We start from the raw sequence: 9,780 nt of genomic DNA, 5'->3' as shown, positions 1-9,780 counted from the left end.
AAAAAGGATTTGGGAGGCTATAAGGCTGCATAAGGAAACTGAAAAGTGGCATCAATACATTTGGATAAAAAAGGGATTCCCTAGGGCGATGTGGCCGGTTTACATTGGGTGTCAACGTAGAACCATGACTGATACCGGTCTAAAAAAAAATTAGGAGTGCAGTTGGCATCAAGGTGTGTGTTGTGCCACAAACACGAGGAGGATGAAAGCCACCTATTTTTTGACTGCCTAGCGTCAAAAATGCTATGACAATTCATTGCCGCTAAATTCAATCAAAAGATTCCTGGAAATCACATCATCAAAAAATGTGTCATTTGGTGGTTTAGAAGGAAATTTAAAAGGAAACTGTGGGCGAGCATATGAAAAACAATTTTCCACATGGCTATCTGGTACTTATGGCAGCTGAGGAAACAAGGTGAAACATGATCATGAACAAGCTATTGGTCCCTATTGCCCTAGATTTTGGGAATCTTGCATAGAACAATACAAGAAAGTGAACCGAAATAGAGTGGAAAATCAAAGAGTAGAAATTTGGCTATGCCAAGGTATCATGTTAGCAGATTGGAGCTTCCGAGAAGGAGTTGGATACAACATTCGCATTGCATCTTGGCATGGAGAAGACTACAATGGAGGATATAGTTTCGGAGTCTGCTCTTGGTTGAAAGAAGGGAGAGTGTTCTCCAAGAATTGGGTTTTGAACAAATGTCTATGTAAGGTTAATACTAAGGAGCAGACAATAGTCATACAAGCCAACAAAGAGGCTTGGAAAGATGATCTGGACAAAGCCATCAAAGGTACTACAGAAAGGGCTAAGCCTCTTTTGCACATGCAGAGTCACTTGAATAGATTACAACTGCCATGCCAACGACCATCATTTGAAGTTTGCAGTATGCTTTTTTTTTATGTTCTGGTGATAGGGAATATAAAGAATGTGTTATAGGTCAAGTTGGCTGGGATCCAGTCAACTATCTTTTTGGTAATGTAATCATCCTGAAAAAGTTTTGAATTTTTATTGTAAATATCTCATTTTTTAACTAATAAAATGGAAGAGGGCCAATCCCTCAGCAAGTTTTCACCGAAAATATCATATTTTAGTAAGTAAAGGCCAAAGGTGTAGTTTATGCATCTCCATCCCAACCAACGGACCCTTCTATGTTACCTTCTCCAAGTTGCTGGCCATCCTACCATACACCTAACACATAGGGCTTCTGAAATGCACCCTTTTGGTAAAAGCACTAAGTCACACGGATGCGGGTGTGGGTGTTGATACAAAGTGTGATTCCGACTCCCACTCAACTCTCACATGTTTAGTTCTTTTTTTCTTCCTTTTTCTTCCTATCTTTTTTGTTTCCTTTCCCCTCCATGGCAGGAGTGTACACACACACACACACACATATATATATACACACATAAAGAGAAACTTGGTATACCAAGTTTAATGGGAATTGTTGAGGACATTGATTTTAAGTAAATAACCTGTTTTTGAAGAGATCAAAATATCCCTCAAAAGAAGCAAGGGGTCAGGTTCAAGGAAACTCATTGATACATGTGTGAGTGAGAGGCAAATATAGAAAAAAAAGAAGCAGAAGGTACCTGTAAGAAACCAAGACCCTAAAACTAGTGAAACCACTGCCCTAAGCCGATTCCTATCCCAAGACCTCTCGGGGTAGCCTAAGACCGAGACTAGACAAAAGAAAAACATATTACAAGACGACCCAGCCGGATAGGAACCTGATTTGACACTACCCTAGGATAAGGATACAGGCAGGGTGATCCCAATCCCAGTTAAAACCTACTAAAGAGAACTAGGGGGTTAGGCTAAAACAACAGTGAGGGACACAACATCCGCCCATGACTCGCTAGGCAAAGTGGAAATAAACTACAAGACACTACAATTACCGGCTGAGGAGTGTCGACTGCAACGATGGATGGTGGATTGCAGAAGCTGCTGATGATGATGGTGCTTGCTGCGTGGAAGATGGAATGGAGCGGTCTGTCTGGCCGAGGAAGTCGATGCCATCGTGGGGACACGACCCGCCTGGCCGAAGGTGCCAGTGTTGCTGCTAGAGGCTTGGGCCGTCTGGTCGAGGATGATGCCTGTCATGGCTGAATGGCTCAACTCGCTTGGTCGAGGACGATGTTGATGCAGCAATGAGCTCGGCCCGCCAGGCCGAGGGATATGGGGCTGCTGGATGGAGGTAGCACTGGTGAATGAGCAGTTGGGTCACGGAGGGTGCTGAGATGGAGGGTAATGCCTGGCTTTCTTATTCTCGATTAGCACACGGGAGAGTTAGGTCGAGGAGGCTAGGAGGGCTAAGTAACTCACGGCTAGGGTTTAGTTAAGTGGGTGAGGTTGGACAAGCGGATTGGCCTAGATGACTCAGACTAGATCTGGGTCAAAGGATAGGGTTAGGTTGGTCTAGGAGTAATGCCTAATGAATGCTAAGGTGGGATTAAGAGGGCATTGATGGGGGAGGTTAAGGCATCGACTAGGAAATAGGAGGACTTAATGACCTAGGGCAAGTCACGATGAGAGGAGAGGTTCACGAGAGTGAGTTAAAGCTGATGGCGAGTTCCTAAGAGAAGGATGGTTTCACGAGGGTAGGAGTTAAGGCTAATGACTAACTACGAGGGTAGTTAAGAGGGGTTTAATGACTGAGGAGGATTACAAAGTGAGAGGGGAGGCTTGCGAGGTGAGTAATTACACTTGCCTTGAATGCGGGTGGAAGATGAGTTTAGAGGATTAACTCATCTTGAATGCGCCTAGGAATAACGAAGGGCTTGGGCCCTAAGATGCTGCCACGTGGCGAAATGGAGGGCGAGGATTAAAAGCTTGATCCTTTAATGCCTTGGGACTTCAAGCTGGTGCTCCAAGAGTCACGCCTGAGTTATTGTTCTCCGGTCCACGCGAGCTGGCTTCAATGCCACCCGAATGACTCTTATACCCTTTCTCGACTTTGATTCTCTCTTGATGATGAAATTAATGCTCAGGGCAGATTCGCGAATTGGCAAGGGATCCCGAAGAGTCGCTGGAAATAGTGCTGGGGCAGGAATTCCGGCAACCACTAGAGCAATTCCGGTCATGCTCACAAGCAAGCCATCCTTGGTCCGACTTGGTTGCGACTAGGCTCGTTGTTCAACTTGCTTCTGGGAGATCTTGGCCGAGCTTATCTCGACTGTCTCATTAATCGGCGCTTTTAGTGATTTCAATTTGATGGTACCATGGCTCAGTGCTTGGCTTTGCCGAGGATCCATTGCAACCGCTACTTGCCGTCCATCGGCAGTGATCACTCCTTCCACTCGGTTTTACTATGTACGTGAACCGGATAGCTACTGCTTAGCCGACCTTTCCAGTCACCCACTCCCTGGCTCGTACAGAGGGAGAGTTACCTACTATGGCCATGCCTTACACAGCCTGCCAAAACCATGTTCCGGCCTACCTTCCGACTGCTTTCCTCCCGACGTGCCCGGGGAGAGAACAACCTACTAGGGCAGACTTTCGTTCGGCCTAACTACGGTTGGAAGAGGAATGGAACCACAGAGAGATTGTGATACCAACCTTACTTTTAGCCGCTGGATTTGTCAATGCTTTCAGTACTAGCCAACCGTGTGTAGCGGTCGGTCTTCTCTCAAGCCTTCTCGTGACTTCTACAAGCCTCAAGCCGCCCACTGTGATCGTGGATGACCGTAGTGTGAAGAAGTGTGATTTGTCGGGGAAACACGCATAGGTTGAGCTCGGCAATGGGGGTTTTTCGGTAGCCTCTTTGCACAATCTCATGCCTTTTGATATGCAGCCAGAACCATAGGTTGTTGCTTCATGCACCACCTCACGGGCGGGGGATAAGAGTTCCGACAACCTTTCCGGTTGAGGACGAGTTGAAAGAAAGTCGGCCACCGCCGAATGAGGACAAGTGCTAAGAAATCCAGCCACCGCTGGTTGAGGGCAAGAAGGAGAAAACACTTGCCACACGGGGAGAGAGTTCTGCGGACTACTCACAATCTCTTTCTTAAGTTTTCATTCTACCAAAAGAATAATGCTGAAAATGGCTACAAAGGGTTTAAATAGAAATAGAAAACCGGTTCTACTAATGAACCGAGACGTATTTAAGACAGTTAATCCAAAAACCTAGACCTGTTGACTAAAGAACTCGGATCCTATTCTAACCTATGTAGACTCGATCCTAACTACCCCAAACGAACTAGGAGTTGGGCTCGGCCTGGGGTTGGGTTCCACTGGCTTGGCTAGGGTCCGGTCTTCAACTCTCCGCGCTTCATCTCGTGACGCTATAGTGAGACGACTGATTGACCATGCTGGATTGGTGATAGTTTCTCTCGATCGACCCTTCTTGGTCTGGCACTCCTCTTTCTCTGGGGTTGGGCTGGTTTCTCTCTTCTTTGGCTGGCGCCCTTCATTTGATGCTCGCTCCATGGCAGCCCCTTCTTCTTCAGTTCGTCCTTGCTTTGCTGAACTTGACTCATCGCTGTCGGCCTTGGTTGCGCCGCGCTCCCTCGGTCGTCATCCATTGCTAGTCGCTCGTCCTATTGCGGCTCCTTTGCCTTAGTTCGGCCTTGCTCGGCCAAACCTTGTTTAGTGCTAACGGCTCTACTTGCGCCTTCCTCTTTTGGCTTGTGGCCTTCCTTGGCTGCGCGCAGGGCTCCGGCCTCCTTTTGCCTTAGCCTCTCCTGCTCGGTCGCTGTGTCTCGGCCTGGCTTGCCTTGATTGAAGCTTCAACTACGGCCTTTTCGATTGGCTTCGTCCACTGCCTCGGCCATCTCAACCACGCTCACCCAAAATGTTCGCGGTTCTCAGCATGGGTTAGAAAAGATTTGTAACAATCCACCCTCCTTACACTGAACTTGACCCCGAGCTAGTGCCATCTTCTCTTCTTGCCAACCTTCCGCCTCTTGGACTGGTCCATAATCTCTTGGCAGGAATAGCTAGGAGGTCTTACCTTGATGGAATTGTTGTCTCAGCCGCTTGAGACATGTTTGAGCTATAAGCTCTGCCTTTCTTCTCCGGTCGGCTGCCGGTTTTGCCAGACCCAATTGGGGACTCTTACTTGCTTCTACGCCGGGCCTTTTTTCGCTTTGGCTGGCCGCTGGTTCGGCTTCAAGGAAGGTGTGCTCGAGGGTTTGAGCTGATGGGACTTGAAAGTCTTTCCCTAGATGCATGACCGAGTGGCGGTCATGATGGCCATCCTCCATAGGTTCGGCTTCTGGGAAAACACCTTGGAGTGAAGTGCTGCCGCCACCCTCCTTAGGATGCGTCTCCTATTGAAGGATAAGATCCAGCTCCTTGCCGTGTTATTCTTCTGCTACACAGACCTTAAGCATGCCGGTCTGCTGTATCCTTTCTTCTGCTTGTTTTGGCTGTGGGCTGGTGATCACCGGCTTCTGGATAGCTATGCCTGAGCTGTTCGATGCAACCCATTAGGAACTTTTTAGTAGGGAGCCGTTCAGCTTTGATGGCTCCTCCCTTCGTACAGGCCTGTTGGATCAACTTGCGCCTTTTGTACCTGAATTTGAAAACTCGGTAGCCTATTTTGACACGTATTGTCGCCTGTGGAGCTAAGCTCTATGCTCCCTTTGCACCGTTATCCGCTGGCTCGACCACCGCTTGCTGCGATGCCTCATTTGCGATCCTCTGCTCGGATTTGAGTACACAAGCGACCTTTGGCTGATTGGAGACCATCCGCTCCTCCGTCGGCCATGGTGTTGTAGTGTTCGTCCTGCTTGGTGCACTGTTACTCAGTGCCTTAGGAAAGACCTTACAGTTTTCATGGCGCGATAGACTTGGTAGAGGACTTAATAGGTGCCTTTGGTCTTGACTTTGTAGGGACCTCCATCACCATACGTAGGCTGATCCACAATACTACATACATGATCAACCTCCGCTAACCACTTAGATGTGGTCCAAGGTTCGGATGCACAATCTTGATTATGCGCTTTTGGCCCGTTCTTACCACTTGGGCAAGGCTCTCTTCCCTTGCTTGTGCCGCAGAAATTATGGCCTTCCGGGTTGTTGGAATATGCTCGCCGATAGACTCGGTTCTTCTTGGCTTGCCTGCCGCTTCCGGTTGCTACTGGTTCATGCCCTCCTTGCTGCACCTTGCCGCTTTGGGCTGTGGGCTGTTTCTCACCCTGAAGTCTGACCGAGAGGGTTCGACTGCTAAGGTGTAATGATATTTCCAACTCTCGGCCTTAATGACTGCACCTGGGTAGACGCTCACGGTTTGGTGAGGTTTGACTATAATCCCTACCACACTAAGCTATCTATTGTGGGTAACGTTGGTGATGCACAAGACCTGGTTCTGTGGGCCCACCCATAGTTGGAAGTGGCGGCATTCCAAACCCAAGTTTTGAATACGTACTCCACACTCCGTGTCGAAACCTCCGGTCACGTACTAACATTGGGAGCCTTCAGTCAATTATTGTCCCTGCCATAAGACCCAGTTGTACATGAATGAGCCCCCATCATAGGCGCAAAGAACTAGACTCCATTCCGAAAGTCTAGTGTGGTGATTTTGGTGATCACGTGGACTGCTATTCCTTCTCTAGCCCATGCTCTCGCTGCTCACTGCTTTGCTGGGTAGGAAGTAGCTGTACATCCCATGATTCTCGACCGATCTAGACCATATTTCCATGGAGCTTGGATGATGGGCGTCACCAACTTGTTCTTCTAAGGTTTGCTCATCGTTGTCGGTCTCACCCTCTACGTCTGATTCTTCTACGGGTTCCTCCTGGGAGTTGCTCGTCGAGTCTTCGTCATAGATCACATATCGGCTCTCCCTATCAGAAGACAGATCACATATCGGCTCTTCCTGTCTGGAGCCTCCGAATGATCTTCATCGAACTGGCTTTGGGCTTTGTCATCAGAATATTGTTCATATTCCTCATAGGACGTGTCCTCGTAGTTACAAGGGGGTTCACCGTCCGAGACTCATTCTTCCCAAGAAGACATCTTGCTGACTCTTCTAGACTGAAATTTTTTTTCTAACTACTGTGGAAATCTGAAAATCCTACAACACTGTTGCAAACCGAACTGTCACACACTAAAAACTGAATTAGGCTGTCCACCCAAGACAGCTCTGATACCAACTGTTAGGAACCAAGACCTTGGAGCCAGTGAAACCACTGCCTTAAGCCGATTCCTATCCCAAGACCTCTCGACGTAGCCTAAGACAAAAACTAGACTGAAGAAAAACCTATTACAAGAGGACGCTGCCGGACAGACCCTAGCTTGACACTACCCTAGGACAAGGATACAGGTAGGGTGATCTCAATCCCAGTTAAAACCTACTATAGAGAACTAGGGGGATAGGCTAAAACAATAGTGAGAGACACAACATCCGCTCACAACTCACTAGGCAAAACATAAATAAACTACAAGACACTACAATTACCAGCCGAGGAGTGTCGATCACGACGATTGATGGTGGATTGCGGAAGCTGCTGATGATGATGGCGCCTGCTGCGCGGAAGATGGAATGGAGCTCGGCCTGTTTGGCCAAGGAAGTTGATGCCACCGTGGGGACATGGCCCGCCTGGTCGAAGGTGCTGGTGTTGCCGCTAGAGGCTCAGGCCGTCTGGTCAAGGATGATGCCTGTCACGGCTGAATGTCTCAACCCGTCTGGTCGAGGACGATGTTGATGCCGCAATGAGCTGGGCCGGCCTGGCCGAGGGATATGGGCTGCTGGATGGAGGTAGCGCTGGTGAATGAACAGCTGGGTCACGAAGGGTGCTAAGATGGAGGGCAATGCCTGGCCTTGTTATTCTCGATTAGCTCACGGGAGAGTGAGGTCAAGGAGGCTAGGAGGGCTAAGTCACTCACAGCTAGGGTTTAGCTAAGTGGGTGAGGTTGGACAAGCGGATTGGCCTAGATGACTCGGACTAGGTCTGGGTCAAAGGATAGGGTGAGGTTGGTCTAGGAGTAATGCCTAATGAATGCTAAGGTGGGATTACGAGGGCACTGATGGGGGAGGTTAAGGCCTCGACTAGGGAATAGGAGGACTTAATGACCTAGGGCAAGTCACGATGAGAGGAGAGGTTCATGAGAGTGAGTTAAAGCTGATGGTGAGTTCCTAAGAGAAGGATGGTTTCACGAGAGTATGAGTTAAGGCTAATGACTAACTACGAGGGTAGTTAAGAGGGGAGACTTGCGAGGTGAGTAATTATACTTACCTTGAATGCGGGTGGAAGATGAGGTGAGAGGATTAACTCCTCTTGAATGCGCCTAGGAATCAGAAAGGGCTTGGGCCCTAAGATGCACGTGGCAGAATGGAGGGCGAGGATTAAAGGCTTGATCCTTTAATGCCTTGGGACTTCATGCGGGTACTCCAAGAGTCACGCCGGAGTTATTGTTCTCTGGTTCACACGAGCTGGCTTCAATGCCCACTCGAAGGACTCTTATGCCTTTTCTGGACTTTGATTCCCTCTTGATGATGAAATTAATGCTGAGGGCGGTTTTGAGAATTGGAAAGGAATTCTGAAGAGTCACCGAAAAGAGTGCAGTGGCAAGAATTCCGGCCACCACTAGAGTAATTCCGGTCGCGCTCACAAGCCAGCCGTCCTTGGTCAGACTTGGCTGCTGCGACTAGGCCCGTTGTTCAACTTGCTTCTGGGCGATCTTGGCCAAGCTTATCTCGGTTATCTCCTTAATCGGCGCCTTTAGTGATTTCAACTTGATGGCACCGTGGCTCAGAGCTTGGCTCCGCTGAGGATCCGTTGCAACCGCTACTTGCCGTCTACTGGCAACGATCACTCCTTCAACTCGGTTTTACAACGTACGTGAACCGGCTACCTACTGCTTAGCCGACCTTTCCAGTCACCCACTCCTTGGCTCGTACAGGGGGAGAGTTACCTACTTAGGCCGCACCTTACACAGCATGCCAAGCCCTTGTTTCGGCCTACCTTTCCGACCGCTTTCCTCCCGATGTGCCCAGGGGGCAGACTTTCGTTTGGCCTAATTATGGTTGGAAGATGAATGGAATCGCGGAGAGATTACGGTACCAACCTTACTTTTAGCCACCGGATTTGTCAATGCTTTCGGTAGTAGCTAACCGTGTGCATCGGTCGGTCTTCTCTCAAGCCTTCCCGTGACTTCTACTAGCCTCAAGCCGCCCTCCGTGATCGAGGATGACTGCACTGTGAAGATGTGTGATTTGTCAGGGAAACATGCATAGGTTGAGCTCGGCAATGGAGGTTTTCTGGTAGCCTCCGTGCACAATCTCATGCCTTTTGATATGCAGCCAGAACCACGGGTTGTTGCTTCATACACCACCTTGCGGGTGGTTGGATAAGAGTTCCGGCAGCCTTGCCGGTTGAGGACGAGTTGAAAGAAAGTTGGCCACCACCGAATGAGGACAAGTACTAAGAAATCCAGCCGCCACTAGTTGAGGACGAGAAGGGGAAGACACTTCCCACGTAGGGAGAGAGTCCCACAGACTACTCACAGTCTCTTTCTTAAATTTTCATTCTACCAAAAGCATAATGCCGAAAATGGCTACAAACGGTTTAAATAGAAATAAAAAATCGATTCTACTAATGAACCGAGACGTATTTAAGACACTTAATCCAAAAACCTAGACAGGTTGACTAAAGAATTCATTCTACCAAAAGCATAATGCCGAAAATGGCTACAAAGGGTTTAAATAGAAATAAAAAATCGTTTCTACTAATGAACCGAGACGTATTTAAGACACTTAATCCAAAAACCTAGACAGGTTGACTAAAGAACTCGAATCCTATTCTAACCTATCTAGACTCAATCCTAGCTACCCC

Source organism: Nymphaea colorata, chromosome 13, assembly GCF_008831285.2.
Source record: "Nymphaea colorata isolate Beijing-Zhang1983 chromosome 13, ASM883128v2, whole genome shotgun sequence".
NCBI lineage: Eukaryota > Viridiplantae > Streptophyta > Magnoliopsida > Nymphaeales > Nymphaeaceae > Nymphaea > Nymphaea colorata.
This window is presented reverse-complemented; position numbering follows the sequence as displayed.